This window comes from Malaya genurostris, chromosome 3, assembly GCF_030247185.1.
Source record: "Malaya genurostris strain Urasoe2022 chromosome 3, Malgen_1.1, whole genome shotgun sequence".
Lineage (NCBI taxonomy): Eukaryota > Metazoa > Arthropoda > Insecta > Diptera > Culicidae > Malaya > Malaya genurostris.
In genome coordinates this window covers 201,476,360-201,493,118 of record NC_080572.1, presented here as the reverse complement: position 1 = coordinate 201,493,118, position 16,759 = coordinate 201,476,360, and the positions used below count along the sequence as shown (strand labels likewise).

General features: G+C 37.8%; 1 protein-coding gene across 1 annotated transcript in view; it reads right to left on the bottom strand.

Annotated features, from left to right (window-relative positions):
* Positions 1-7,059, bottom strand: part of LOC131438849 (uncharacterized) — a 35,001-nt gene extending 27,942 nt beyond the window's left edge. Inside the window, exon 1 of the mRNA XM_058609186.1 lies at positions 6,820-7,059. The gene's annotated coding sequence lies outside the window, so the exon portion shown is untranslated. The remainder of the gene's footprint in view (positions 1-6,819) is intronic.
* Positions 7,060-16,759: the final 9,700 nt, after the last annotated feature.

The window sequence follows — 16,759 nt, the reverse complement described above, 5'->3', positions numbered from 1 at the left end:
AAAGCTGCGTGGATCTCGACGCACTTTTTCTGCAAACAATGACAGTAGAATGGAATTGCACAGTCGCCTTCGCTTATGCTGTGAAATTCGAACAATTGCACTGTTATGATGCTAAAAGAAGAACATTGACCCAAGGGACGTTTTGGTATGATTGGAACCATTTTTTTGCTCTTCAAAGCGTTGATTTTGCCGCCTTTTGATAATATTTTTGCAGAGCTGTCCTCTTTTTGTCTCTTATACAGTCTGTCAAGTAAAAGCGTGTCCACCGCAGCTTGTGATAATGATCCCAAACACCGGAACCGGCTCTGTACTGAATGGGAACGGTAAAAATGGGTTGTGACACTTAATTGGCCTTTGCAATCGCCTGATGTAAATTCCATCGAAAACGGCTGAGCCTACAACAAGCAGAAGCTCCGTGGAAAACATGTTTGCACTTTGAAGTGGCTTTCCCGATAAATTCGACTCATTTGGAAGACGCTACCCCTCGAATTCGATTTGTACACGAAACTCGGCTTAAACCCAAACCCGACAGGTATTGGTCGGGTTCGGGTACAGAAAAAATATATTTTTTTTTTATTCAATATTACAATATATTTTTAGGCACACTGCTTAAGCTCTAAGATGCCAAGGTTATTTTCTAATCTTAATTTACGACTAACTTAAAACTAGAATAGTATCATTAGAATATGTGATCTTAGCTTCTCGAGAATCCAGCGTTCAGCTGGCGATCGGCAGGGGTCGATGAATTCAATATCGCACGAGTCTTCCAGATGGCGTTGGTAAATATTTAGCGCTGGCCGCATCTTTCGGTCCGTGTGGGTCCGCGGGAAACACCCCCAGGCTACGAAAGCCCGGCGGGTGGCCCGCATGCTCTGTTTTCGACTGGAGCGGTCTTCCGTGGGCGGTGATGGTGATGTTACGGAAGAGAAATAAAAAGAAAGTAAATATTGTGGAAACGGGGTAAAAAGGGATGTGGGAACAAAATGTCTGAACACGACAGAGATCTAATTAGTTGCCATCGAGATGATGAAGAGACAGGGGAGGGGGAACGAAAAAGTTAGTGACAAAAAAAGATCCAATTAGTTCCAATGAAGATGGTGGACAGGGACGGGGATCGAGAGAATCGAGCGGATGTTAGTGTCGAACCTGTAGGTGGAGATTATACTTTCTGAGCGAGGAATAACACATTACACTTGTATATCCACCATATATGAGAAGCATATATGAACTATCCCGACTCGCCAACACATCCCGAACCGGAACCTCAGGCGGTCTACCTCGGGCCCTGAGGGATTCCAGTAGCTTCGACCTGGCGTCGCGATACTCTACGCACGACCACACGACATGCTCGATGTCCTGATAACCGTCGCCACAGGTGCAGAGCCCGTTCTCCACGATCCCGATACGCCGGAGATGTGCGTTGAATGTATAGTGATTTGACATGAGCCGTGACATAACGCGAATGAAATCACGACTCACGTTCATCCCCTTGAACCAAGGTTTCGTCGATACCTTAGGGATAATGGAGTGTAGCCATCGTCCCAGTTCGTCATTGCTCCATGAAGTTTGCCAACTTTCGAGAGTGAAAAAAAAAAAAAAAAGAAAATATATATATATATATATATATATATATATATATATATATATATATATATATATATATATATATATATATATATATATATATATATATATATATATATATATATATATATATATATATATATATATATATATATATATATATATATTTGTCGGGTTTGGATCGGGTACAGGTGATGATTTTTTAATTTCTAACGGGTACGGTTGGGTTTCGAGAATTCGAGGTAATTTTTTTCGGGTTCAGTTCGGGTCGGGTACGGGTAAAGATTTTCATTTTTTATCAGGTACGGGTCGGGTACGGGTATGGAAGAAAAATTTTTCTCGGGATGTGGCTTGGGTATGGGTAGAAGTTCTTTTTTATTGTTGGTCGGGTAAATGCAAGTTTCTGACAGATTTTTATTGCCATTTCTGCACATAAGAGTAATCTACAATACAGTCTGTTTAAATGAATAACTCCATCAGATTCAAATAAAAGGCCTTACATTTTCAGGACCTGCCGATTATCTCGACCCGAATCCCGGTTCTGAAAATATAGAATGAAACATATTTAAACATTCTTCCCTTGAGAATGCTTTTATAAAATTGAGTGAGGTAAATCTTCTATTTTTCAGGTTTTGTTATTTGATGTTCTAATAAACTCTTTTTACCTACACTGACCTTTGGATCCGGAATCAGAGGAAGTCGTGGTCAAATGGTACCAAATGAAACTCACATGTTATTCAGGGGTTTTCACAAAGCGGAGACGCGTAACTAATATGTTCACGTTCCCATTGAAAATCCTGTGCCATAGAATATATTCCGAAAAAAACTTGAAGTATATGTTATATCACATTCAGGACTCTATAATTGCGTGAACGGAAGTTGGTTTATACAGGGTTGCGCAAAGGAACCTGGCACAATTTGTTCACCGGTTACACTGGAACCAAACAAGAAACTGAACAGAGCATCGGAAAGAAGAAGAATGGTAGTTTATTTTCGTCTAGTAGTTTTCAATCGTACGTTACAACTATTCGTAAGTTTAAAAAATATTTTAAATTAAGTGGGCTTCGTAGCTCATCATTATGTCGCTTAGAAATATCTCATCACTGCCTAGTATTTCGAGAACCTTGTTCACGAACGATAAATGAGCTCCATAATCCTCCGGTTCGAAATGAGAGGTGATAACGATCTTATATGGATGAAATGACAAGATGGAAAGAACAACGAGAAATTTGAAGAGCAGCCGCATGTTTCTTAGCCGGGCCTTAGTCTGGGACTCTTCACTGAGTGGATCGAACTCGATCAACATTCTTTGGTGTTCGGACAGTCCAGGCCACGTCGCTCTCCAGGCCACGTCCGGAGGTTTTATTTGGTCACAGAACTTGTTTTAACGAAATTCACAGTATTACGTGAAGGCACCGGTATTTTTGGCTTTAATGTAAAATGTTTTTGATCTCACGAAACGTACGACTGATTCTTCAAAAACGAGTTATAAATAAAAATGCGATGAGTGACATTTCAGTGCCCCATAATGAAAAGTGCATTAAGCGACTACGACTATGAGTTCTGTTCGCAGTCCTTTGACCAATACTTTTAGTAGCTCCCAAACTAGAAATGGAGAACCCCGAAATAGCCGAATGATATAATTGGTCAATAAATAACGAATTCTCTAATCGAAGTGAATTTAGTGACCGTACTGAATAATTCACTCCTTCGAGAATCGATATTTTTCACACTTATTATCAAGGATGGCTTTTACCGTATCAAAGAACGCCCTATAGCTACTCTTCACATGATTCAATCAGTGCCATCAAAGAGAGACGGATATCATTGCAGCAACAAAAAACCGACATAGTTCATTTAACATAGAATGGACACCAGTGCGAGAGTGAATTTCTCTCGATGGCCCGTCTGAGCATCACGGGTTAGCACGCTGCTGTGGGGATTCTCTCTGAAGCAACAAACGGTCGCTTATTCTCGTTTCGCGATCCGTTTCTATATGGGCAGTTGATTATTGCGATAGAATCATTTTACTATTGCCGCTTATTCTAACTATGTGCAAATAACCCGGGTTGGCGGTTCAATGCATAGGACGCTGGTCTTACAAGCCAGTTGTCGTATGTTCGAGTCCCTACCTGGAAGGATCTTAGTGTCAGTAGGACCCATAGTAATAGACATGCAATGATTCTGTACACTAAGAATCGGCTGCGAAGTCTTTTGAAACAGAAAGGCCAAATTCCACAAAAGGAATGTAATGCCAAGACTTTGCTTGATAAGTTGTGTCTATGAAAATGTCTGTGAATGCTCCACACAAGGGTTTTGAATTATTTTCACCTAGTAGGAGAATCATCAAGTCGAATCATCGATTCGATTTTCTGCGATAATTGTCAACTTCCGATTCTCTCTTGGTAAATTCCACACAGCACCGATCATTATCAGTGTAAATTTTTTTAAGGGCCGTGAAATACTCAGAGTATGACGTGGAGCGAAGATTTGTAGAAAAATTCTCCCACGGTTCATGCATTAAGAGACACGAGTTCTTCTAGCATCTTCTACCGGATTGAAAATGTTGTATACAATATAGATAAATATCGAGCAGCTTCTGTCAAATTATCGGCAATCACCAACAGTGATGGCATTTCACTAGAGTGATACATCAGTGCGTGAGTTTCAATTCTACACTGCGGATACATTTGGTGTGCTCCCCACAAAAAGGAAAGCGCACTTCTTCTCAGTGTCCATTAGACAGACACCACATTCTCTTCGCATGAATCGCTCTAACGTGCTCTCGCCTAAATACACTCAAGTGATCACTTGCGCGCGAGAGTAGATCTCGCCTAGCTTTAAAAAACTTGCAAGGAAAAACAAAAATTCAACGATAATTTGTTTTATTTTGCTGATTTTGAAAGCCCCGCGCTTCTTCTATGCAAACTATACACCAGAGTGCTCACGGGTGTGTACACCTCTGTGAAAGTATCTGCGTCCACCTCAGAGAATTTGATAGCTCTGCTCTAGCACTGCTAGAGGTAAAAAGAAAATAAACACATGCACTCATGATGCCTGCACACCTTTTACAACAGTGGTGTATATATGTAAAAGAGAGGTGCTCTCGTTGAAGTTGTCCGTGCGAGGGGAGAAATTTTGCTTGCTCTTCTTCACACAGAGGAGATGGATATCTCTTATCACCAACACTGCTTATCATTATGTAAAATCTGGGTGGTTCTTATTTAAAGTAGCATGCTCCAGTAAGAGCATCCGGATTCGATCGAAACAAGTGATAATTCAATCAGGATCACGATATGATAGAGGTAGAATTTCCAATCCACTACCATTCAAATAGTTTTTGATTGTCCCCAAGGCAAGTGGCCGAACATTGTCGTGATAATAAATTGCTGACCATAAGATATCAGGTCTCATATGTTTTCCTCTCAATGTTTGCTTCAAAAATATTTGTGAGGTCAATATATAGACACTCCTAAAAACGTATATCTCTGGAAATACTTCAAAAAATGCGTGAAATATTTCGCAGACTCATGAACGTATGTCTGTTGATTGTGTAAAATAAACTTTTGGGGAAACTACAAGCGTTAAGATCAATGATGGCGTAGAAAGTGAAGCGAGTGCGAAAAACAATTGTGCGCGATCGTAATGAAAATTCGGATCTGTCAGTGAGAAACCATGCAAAAAAAACTAGATTTTCTTTGGTTTTGGACAGTGCCATAACGTTCTTAAATCTTTCGATTCACATTTGACAACAAAACAGGAAGACTTGGAATGGAACAAAAGCGAACCTCAGGAACCACCAGAAGAAGGCAAAGAAAATAAAAATGTCTTCAACTTTCGTGTATACTTCGTGTGGTAAAAATTACCGTAATGATAAACATAATGTGATGGCTTACAAGTTGTATCGTGAATGTTTTACGAAGATTTATTGTGTGATAATGGACGATGAAACTCATGTCTTTTTACATTGCCATGACCGGAACGGCGTAGAGAAGCGTTTCCTATAACGAAAAAAAGCTCAAAATATTTGGTTTGGCAGGCAATACGCAGCTGTGGTAGAGCAATACAAAGCTTAATCACTACCTGAACGATAAACAAGGAAATATACTTTGAAAAATGCCTAAAAAAACATTGTTAGCATTCCTACACAGCAATGACGCTTTCTCACTATTCTGGTCTGATTTGACATCTTGTCACTACGCCATGCTTTGGAATGGTATAAAGCTAATGGAATCCCTTTTGTACCGGAAAAGGCTAGTCAGTTGTTTTGGAACTGCGGCCTATCGAGCGGTATTGGGTTCTCGTTAGGAGAGAACTTATTCAATACATACAACAAGCTACAACTATATAACAGCTAAACCGGTTGCAGAGAAGTCTACACAGACCTCAAAGGCTGGAGTAAACTCAAAAGTTAGTAATTTGTTCATGTAGCCTTATTACGTAACTGTAATTGGTTTTAACGTGACTAAAAATGCACAATCGAATGAATAGAAAATGCATCTTAGATTGAACTAACAGCCAATGAAATAAAACGCCAAATTAAATCGATTCAGATTTTGTCGCGAACAAATTTTATAAATCTTTTGATGGATTAACAACTCGGAAGCAGTTGGTATTTTATGACACCGTTTTGAATCCTCCTAGTACCGACCATGATTAGGGCAAATTTCTTTTCGGGGCTTAATTATCATCAAATTATTCCAGTTATTTTTTCCAGTTAGCTGTGATTTTGGTCGGATTTTAGCATCAGTGTGAAATGCTTATAAGATAATTTGCATGAACATTTAGCCGTGAAAAGAAATTTGTCTACGAGGAGTTTGACGAGGAGTTCATCTCTTTCATATAAACAGGTATATAGTTAATAAACATCGAAAACTCTCTTTTTCAAAGTGCATTCTTTACACGCTAGTAACCATCAGTTATTTCTGCAGACGAACGTGTCCTAAATTTCAAATCATCATTTTTTCTATTGATTTATTGTTTCTTTGTACCTTACAATATGATCATTTGCTACACTGACTCAACGGGTGGCACATAGGAATGGGGTTTGAGTTTTGAGTTACACTTCTTTCAGCACCTACTCCATGGGTTAAATTGTACTACTTTTACACTGTACACATAATAATCACTGGTCATCGGAGCTTGTCAACAGCTAGGTTTAATTAGAGATCGAAGTCGTACGTAGTGTGACTCAGACACGTTTGTTTACATTTTTCATGTCACTTGGATACTTACACAATATGAAACCCGCCAATGAAAAACTCCGTTAAGTTATTTTTTTGATAAACACTACTGTTACGTTTTAGCTAACCATCGAACAATTACTTCCGTTTCACAACTAAATGCTGCATCATTCGCTAATGTGTCGTCCCGTGCCGCGATCACGATTGTTGTTGTTTGTGGTCGATATAACTTCGATTGTCGGTTTTAGTTCCTCTTCGCACAACACCAAACAAAAAAAAAACTCCAACCCGTTCAAGCATCGAACTGGTACTGAAAGGCTTTTTCCTCATCTGAAGATCACTTGATACTCGGTGCCGCTGCAACTGATAGCATGCCGCAATCTGGACTGGAAGGAAATGGTCTCTTGTTTACGTTTTGCACTCTCACTCTTTTGAGCGCGGTGTCCGGTTGGCATGCTCTCACTCACCTGGCTATATGCGAGTACCACGTGAAGTTTAACAAGTGCATTGCACGTAGAAAAAAAACATTTGTAATGTAGCGAAGTAAATTACTTTGGATTGACTTTTGACTCTAGGCTATTGATTACATAATCAAGAAACTGTGGCATACACTTCAAAACTAACACGGGACCTAACACAATTAGGGACTGAGTCATGTAAAAATTCATTTGAACAATGTTCTTTTTACAGTGTTTGGAATGCTTGAAGAGAATGAGTGCCGTATCGCACGGTGCTGGTGAGTGTAGCGTGGACAGCGAAATAAAACGTCCGACACGAAAGAAATCGGCCTTCGGAGATAGTCCAAACATTTTCACTTCTCAGTAGTTTCTCGGTACGTACGCGTGCCCGCTGACACGTTGGTTAGGACAAGACAGTATCATACATATTTATTCCCAATACTTTCCCCAACGTGTCGGTGGTAGCCGGCTTGAGCAATGCAGGAGCATCAACGTTTCCGAGTATGTGGGTTGAAAAAATTATGGTTTTTCGTACAATTGGTGCAAATTTAGGAGTACATTTTATAGAGCCGGTTAGTCATTATTTGATCTATCAATACTATGAAAAAGGAGGGCGTATCACCTCGCGGATGCAGTGCACTCACTCACGCAAATGTCCTCTTTCTGCTAAGTGTTTTCATGAATTGAAAAATCTGTTCATCGTCATATGCGCAAGTGACATGCTAAAGACAAGTTAATTCGCCGAGTATCACTGTCTTCTCGGTCGGTCATAATGTTGTTTACTTTCACAGATTTTTGAATTGCATACAAAAAGTATCCTATCTACAAGAGAGGCGATAGGCTGTTTACAAGTACCGTACAGTTATAAAGCCTACTAGCTGCTCTACCAAATCACACGGAACCAGATCACACATTTGCGATTTGACAAGTTTTTTTTTTTTTTTTTTAAATAACTATTTATTGGAATATGAGTTAAAATTAAATTATTAAGATTTGAATTGGGTGTTCAGCCACAAGTGGTGACTTTTCAGCCCTATTATATATATGATTTGGTTATTACCATGAGGACATTATTTGCTTCCGCAATTCTGAGATTTTTGTGTAGGGAAAATTCTAAACCTACTTGTATTGTGTAATGGGGAAAAGGAACTTATATACTAACTTACTAACTAATACAGAGAGCGAATCGATTCAATTGAAGATTGCATCGATTTTTGTCGGAATTTGCTTATAATATTATGTGACATTACATCTAATGGTTCTATATTTGTGAGTCTGTGTAACTCATTTGTACTAAACCAGGGAGGACGCTTCAAAATCATTTTCAGAATTTTATTCTGAATCCTTTGAAGCGTTTTCTTCCTGGTGGAACAACAGCTTGACCAAATTGTAACCGCATAAAGCATGGCTGGTCTGAAAATTTGTTTATAAATTAACAATTTGTTTTTTAGACAGAGCTTAGAATTTCTGTTTATAAGAGGATAAAAACATTTAATATATTTATTACACTTTGCCTGGATTCCTTCAATGTGATCCTTGAAAGTGAGTTTTTTGTCATACGTTAAACCTAAGTATTTAGCATGATCAGACCATGTTAATTCCAAGCCATTCAATTTTAGAATGTGATTATTGTTTGGTTTAAGAAAAGAAGCTCTTGGCTTATGAGGAAAGATAATTAATTGCGTTTTTTACTGCATTTGGTTTAATTTTCCATTTTGACAGATAATCACTGAAAATATTTAAACTTCTTTGTAGGCGACTGCAGATCACTCTTAGATTTCTACCTGTGGCTAACAGACTTGTGTCGTCACAGAATAGCGATTTCTGACAACCAGCGGGTAGATTTGGAAGATCAGAAGTGAAAATATTATACAAGATTGGAGCTACACTCGAACCCTGCGGAACACCGGCTCGTACGGGTAGCAATTCAGATTTACAGTTCTGATAGCTAACCTGAAGAGTACGATCAGTTAAATAATTTTGAATCATTTTGATCAAATAAATAGGAAACTGGAAATCAGACATTTTTGCTATTAAACCTTTGTGCCAAACACTGTCGAATGCTTTTTCTATGTCTAGAAGAGCAACTCCAGTGGATAACCCAGAAGATTTATTTACTTTTATCATGTTCGTTACTCTGACAAGTTGATGAGTAGTTGAATGTTCATGACGAAATCCAAACTGGTCTGGTAAAAAAATTGAATTCTCATTTATATGAGTCATCATTCTCAACAAGATATTTTTTTCAAAAAGTTTACTGATAGAAGAAAGTAAGCTAATTGGTCGATAACTTGATGTTTCTGCTGGGTTTTTATCAGGTTTCAGGATAGGAATTACTTTAGCGTTTTTCCATCTTTTTGGAAAGTAAGCTAATGAAAAACACTTGTTGAAAATTTTAACCAGAAGTCTCAAGGCAACATCGGGAAGATTTTTAATAAGATTATTAAAAATTCCATCATTACCAGGAGCCTTCATGTTTTTGAGTTTCCTAATAATTGATTTAATTTCATCAAAATTTGTCTCAATAATGTCATCTTGTGATAACACTTGGGTTGAAATATGATCATATTTCAGTGAGACTTCATTTTCAATAGGACTCACAACGTTCAAATTAAAATTGTGGACACTCTCGAACTGCTGAGCAAGTTTTTGAGCTTTTTCGCCATTTGTAAGAAGTATTTGATTTCCTTCCTTGAGAGCAGGAATTGGTTTCTGAGGTTTCTTAAGAACCTTAGAAAGTTTCCAGAAAGGTTTAGAATATGGTTTAATTTGTTCAACTTCTTTAGCGAAATTTTCATTTCGCAAAAGAGTAAATCTATGTTTAATTTCTTTTTGTAAATCCTTAACTATGTTTTTCATAGCAGGATCACGAGAACGTTGATATTGTCGCCGACGAACATTCTTCAACCGAATGAGCAGTTGAAGATTGTCATCGATGATAGGAGAATTAAATTTAGTTTGAGCTTTGGGAACTGAAAGATTTCTAGCTTTGATAATATAATGATTCAAATTATCAATTGCAGTGTCGATGTCCGCAGAATTTTCTAAAATAGTTTCATGATCCACATGATTTTCAATGTGAGATCTGTAATCCAACCAATTAGCTCTATGATAGTTGAAAATAGAACTAATTGGATTAATTATAGCTTCGTTGGAAAGTCTGAATGTTACTGGAAGATGATCTGAGTCAAAGTCAGCATGTGTAATCGGTTCACTACAAATGTGACTTTGATCTGTTAGAACCAGATCAATTGTAGACGGGTTTTTCACTGAAGAGAAACAAGTCGGATTACTGGGATGAAGAACTGTGAAGTTAAAGAAATTTAATTGTTCGCCGGTGCATTGGAATGCCAAATATGCTCCAGCGATGAAATAAATTCCATGAATGGTTTCAACTTCGATTCCCAAGCTTTCAATAACTTTAGTATTGAAAGAAGGTAAAATTCGATGTTTAATTTGCCGTTGGACAAAAATGGCAACTCCACCACCCATTCCAGTAAACCTGTCAAATCGATGAATCACATAATGTGGATTACTTTTCAATTTGACATTTGGTTTAAGAAAAGTTTCTGTCACAATGGCAATATGGATTTTGTGAACTTCGAGAAAATTATAAAATTCAACTTCACTGGATTTCAAAGATCGAGCATTCCAATTTAAATATTCAAATATTTATTTAACATCACTGTTAAATTTTAAATTCATTATAATATTATTTGCAAATTGCCATCCGATTTGAAATGCTTCAAAAAGAGATGAAGTCGAATTCATTTGGATGATCATTTGAAAAAGTTGATCTTGTAGGTAGATCATTTTATTTTCAGTTATATCGCCTAAATCGACTTCATTTAAAGAAGCGAATAGCATTGAAGGAATATTGGTAGGTAGACTGCCATTAGAAGAAGGTGATTTGGCCGGTCTACCTATTAATAAATTGTTTTCGTTAGAATTATTTACATTAGAAGAAATAGGTGGTATTTTTCTACCTAATATACCAGCATAACTGACATTAGAAGAAGATGATGACGAGGTCGATCTACCTGTCAATAAATTGTTTTCGTTAGAAGACGAATTGGCAGGCGTACCTGTTTTTTGTTTTAAATTCGAAGAAATCAGTGCCTTAGAAGAATTAGGCGTGGCATTTGTAACGGTTTTTTGATTTTCAGGTATGTTCTGTAAATTTAAGGTCGTTGATTTGACTTGTTGTCTAAGCGAACGAGCGTTTATAATTTTTTCCCTGACATGACATTTCAAATAATTGGATTTATGATTTCCATTGCAATTTGAACATGAAAATTTATCAGTGGTTTCATTCATTGGACAAACGTCTTTCGAATGTGATTTACCACAATTCAAACACCGTATATCCATATGACAATTTTCGGTTCCATGACCGAAGCCTTGGCAACGACGACATTGCGTTAAGTTTGCAATACGATTATGCCGTTTATAATGTTCCCAATGAATTTTAATGTGGGAAATGAAACGTACTTTTTCTAAAGTTTTTAAATTGTTTACATCACTTCGATTGAAGTGTATTAGGTAAAGTTCATGGGAAATTCCAGAGCGTGGTTTAGAAGTACCATTCGCTCTTTTTTTTTTCATAAGTATTACTTGGGAAGGGGCAAAACCAAGCAATTCTTTTAGTTCATTTTTAATTTTTTTTTTTTAAGCCTTAAAAAAGGCTGATTAATTTCTTAGTCACTCTAATATCACTCTTTGTATCACTTAGTCACTCTAATATCACTCTTTGTATCACTTAGTTAGTGATTCAGGTAGTCTTGAAAAAGACTGAAGCCTTGAATCAATGAAACTCTAGGTAGCCAGAAAAAAAATTCCAGGAGCCAAGAGCTATACGCGTGCGGTGCGAACGACTGTTCAACACCGACTCGATTTGACAAGTATTTCACCTTAGCCAGTGGTCACATGTTCGAGACTCGACCTGTGAGGATTCTCACTGTCAGTGAGCTGCGAAGTCTGTTGTGATACTCTCCCTCTCGTAGATATTTACTTTAACTTGAATACCCTCTGCTAGATCTCTACTCACTACTCTATGGATCCAACACTCATCCATACAGCCTACAGACTAACCTAATTATACTCAAACTCATTACAGCTATCACTTACCTTGGGAGGTTATATTTCGCATCGGAAGGTCCGTTTGACGATGGTCCAATATTATTCTATTAAGCGGAGCTCTAGGGTGCTGGAGAGATGCATGTTTATGGGTACCATCCAATGTTGACATTATCATTTTCAAGAAATCAAAAATCAGCTATCATCACCGATAATAATCGTCGGTGATTATCGTATACAAAATCGTCATTGTTCATAATAACGAAAATCGTTTGATTTTTGCCTTTCTCATATAGAAAGGCTATGTAATCGCTGTGAAAACCGGCTTTACAACCGAGCCCCGGAGGGCCGAGTGTCATATACCATTCGACTCAGTTCGTTGAGATCACAAAATGTATGTGTGTGTTTGTGACAAATAATGTCACTCAATTTTCTCAGAGATGGCTTAGCCGATTTTCACAAACTTATTTTTAAATGAAAGGTCTTAAGGTGCCATACAAAGTTCCTGAGTTTCATTTGGATCCGACTTCCGGTTCCGGAATTACAGGGAGATATGCACCAAAAAAAGGAAAAAATAGTCACACACGTTTCTCAGAGATGACGTGTCCGATTTCTCAGCAACGGTTAAACCGATTTTCACATATCATGATCCAAATTAAAGCTTTCATTGTCTTTTAATATACTGTGCAATTTCATCCTGATCCGACTTCCGGTTCCGGTTATAGGGCAATGAGTGTCAAAACATTCAAATCGTCATTCAAAACGACTAAAGCTTGCTTCATTTAGAATTGGAACAAACTTTTGCTCATATTGTGGCGCTTCTGGTGGACGGATTTGGAAGTTCTTGGCGCCCACGTGTCGAGAATTTTGTCAGCTTCACGTATGATTTTTGACATTCCGCAAATCGACTGTACTTTGTAAACAATCAACATGAAAGCCGATAGAAGGGAAAAAATTGTGCACAGTTATTTGGAAAAGAATGAAGAACTACAAGAACATCTCTCTCTATGAAATTTATATTAAAAATTGAATGTAATTACGACCTACCATTGTAAACCCCCTGCTCTCCCCCCAACATAGTTTAGTCTTCCAACATCCCCCTTCCCCCCCCCCCCCCTCCCCCCCCCCTTCTCTCACCCTGAAACCCAAATACTCGATACAAACCCGGTGAACGACCGCAACTAGGTTAAAACCGGGTATAAATAAACGATATAATAATAATAATACTTGGAAAATCCATTGTGGTGTGCATCTAGGCTAGCTAAACAGCTGAAATTGCCCAGAAATACCGTATGGCGCGTTATCAAACGGTATTAGGAAACATTGACGACGTTTCGGGGGCCTCAAGCCAATCGTCGGAGTGGAACTGTCGACCGGAAACTGCGTGGTAAGATTTTGAAGACGATTAAGAGGAATCCTAATCTGTCGGACCGTGATTTGGCCAGAAAATTCGGTGCAGCCCATAGTACCGTGAGGAGAACTCGACTCCGGGACGGAATCAAGTCGTATCGAGCTAGCAAACAGCCAAATCGGACCATAAAACAGAATAGTGTGGTCAAAATTCGTGCTCGGAAACTATATGACCAGGTGCTGACCAAGTTCGACGGGTGTCTTTTGATGGACAATGAAACCTATGTCAAGGCTGACTTCGGGCAAATCCCAGGTCAAAAATTTTACTTGGTAACGGCTCAGAGGGATGTTCCAGCCAAATTTAAATTTGTTTTTGCCGACAAATTTGCAAGAAAATTTATGATTTGGCAGGGCATTTGCAGCTGCCGCAGAAAAACGAAAGTTTTCGTTGCAAATAAGACAATGACATTGGAACTATATCAAAAAGAGTGTCTCCAAAAACGAATTTTGCCGTTTATTCGATTCCACGACCATCCCGTAATGTTTTGGCCTAGTTTGGCAAGCTGTCATTACAGCAAAGTCGTTCAAGAATGATATGCATAGGAAGGGGTCCAGTTTGTTCCGAAAACCCTTAACCCACCCAACTGCTCCCAGTTCCGCCCTATTGAGAAATACTGGGCAATCATGAAGAGGAGACTCAAGGCAAAGAGAAAGGTTGTCGAAGACATCACCCAAGTAACCATATGCATTATATCAATGCACATTTACCACTCTATGTTTACATTGTTAATGTATAATTCCACTAATTCTACATTCTTTAAAGCAATGTGCATTAAATTTGCATTCAAAACGTAACTGAGCATTATTTAAAAACAACTTTCCGCCGTGCTATATATCGACATTCAATGCTATATTTTGCAGCAACGACACTTTAATAATAACTATAAGAGTAATAATCCTATAAGAGTCTAATAATCGCCCTTTTTAGCTTTATAAAAGCATTGTAAAAACATGCATAACTTCGCTGCATTCAATCAAATTTTACACGAATTTTTAAAGCTGAATTAATGTAAAGTTGTAATGCGTCGTGGTTACTTGGGCAATCAGATGACGACCTGGTGGAATAAGATAGCAAAAACGATGGATGAAGAAGATGTGCGCCGCCTATTGAGCCGTGTTACAGGAAAAATTCAAGAGTTCCTTCGAAACCGTGACGAATAATTTTATCCGTATTTTTTCTTAATAGTAGGAAGAAAACGCTACATTTGTATAAAAAAAGATCTTGAATTCAATAATAAATTACTGAAATACAGGCAATTGTATTTGTTCCAATTCTATCTGAAGCAAGCTTTATGCAAAACTAGTACGCGACGGTACGTGCGACTTTGCTCCGTTCGCAGCGTGCTTTGTTCGATTTCGTATAGCGTGCAGGGTTGCCACATTAAAATTTGTATTTTCCTGGTGAAAAAAGAAATTAAATTTCTAATTCTTCTTTTATTCCATTTGTACCTATACTTGTTAGTGGTTAGTATTACAAGTACACTTATTACTTTTCTCATATAGAAAGTTCATGCAATCACTTGAAAAAATGATTAGTGAAAATTGGCTCAGAGGGATAAGTGTTCTATATCATTCGACACAGTTCATTACCACGTGTGAACGGGATGAAATTTTGTCCAGCGTTTTCCGTCCTTCTTAATTGTTACACAACCACGTTGACCAGGCATTGGCCTGGTGGTTTCATTATCCTCGTAAAATTACATAACATCTAGTCCACTGACTGCCTTCGATCCAATAGTAGAATGCACACCGCTCTCATTCAGTAATCTTTTTGCTTCCGTTGCCGTATATATCGTCGTATTAATTATTATTTTCATTTTCTCGGCTGTTCATGATTTGGGCTGCACAGTTAGGAGTTATTCAGACCTTGTCAGACCTTGTCGTACCTTCACTGGACATTTTTTCTTTGAGCTGCTCAATCATTTTATACAACTCTTCGATTCTTCCTTCATCAAAACTAACTTCTTTGTTTAGGGCAAATATATGTCGTCTAATGCTGTTTTTATCTCGTTATATTTCTTCATAATATATTTAACAGAATTAATTTTTGTTTTGTCAATTGGGGCCACGGCAATACTCGAGATTGATTAATTGAAAATATCAATATTAATTTTTCTGGAACGGTTGGGTTCGTTGTCTCTATTGATGATGCTGACGTCGCTTTTAATGTTTCCTGACTGAAAACAATCATGTTTGAATTTGTTGACTCTATTGGTGTTTCTGTTGTTGCTTGTATTGTTTCCTGACTCTAAATTCCCTCTTCAATACTCTATAAGTCATCACTACTAGATAGAGCAGTTCGTTTGTTTAATTCAAAACGACATGAATCGCAAATTTTAATTTTTTTCTTGTTAAGAAGATTTTTCTCATCCTAGTACAAATAATTTAACAATATCACTTACCGTGAGATTTCGGCAATTTTTGGAGATCATCCATCCAAAATCGTTACAAAAAAAAATTTCAATTCGCTGTGTCTCTAGAATAGTAGCATGTAGTAAAATTTTGAATAACATCCTTTTTATTGGAAATTTGCCGTTCCTTCATTCGTTCGTTTGTTGAAAAATATAAAAGAAATGTATTTTTCATAATTTTCAAAAGTTTACATTTTTTTGAGAATATGTAACTATTTCAGAAATATCCATTCCAAAAATTTGTCGAACCATCGCTGAGAAAAGTGAGTGAGATCCATTTTGGTAAATATGACCACTATTTCCGGTGCTTCCGGAACCGGATACCGGGAACCAGGATAGCCGGAATCGGTTTGTTTAGTTGTCTACTGATAATGACTATCGATTTGTGTAGTTTTTCGACCAGTTTAGAAATTTTTTTACGTTTTTTGTTTCGCCGGTTTAAGTGACGGTGTACAATATTGAACACACTTTACTCTATAACTTCTGAACTGGAAGTTGAATCCAGATGAAATTTAGGAATTCCGTATGGGAGCATGAGACATCATTTTATTTGTCAAAATCGGTTCAGCCATCACACACACACACACACACACACACACACACACACACACACACACACACACACACACACACACAC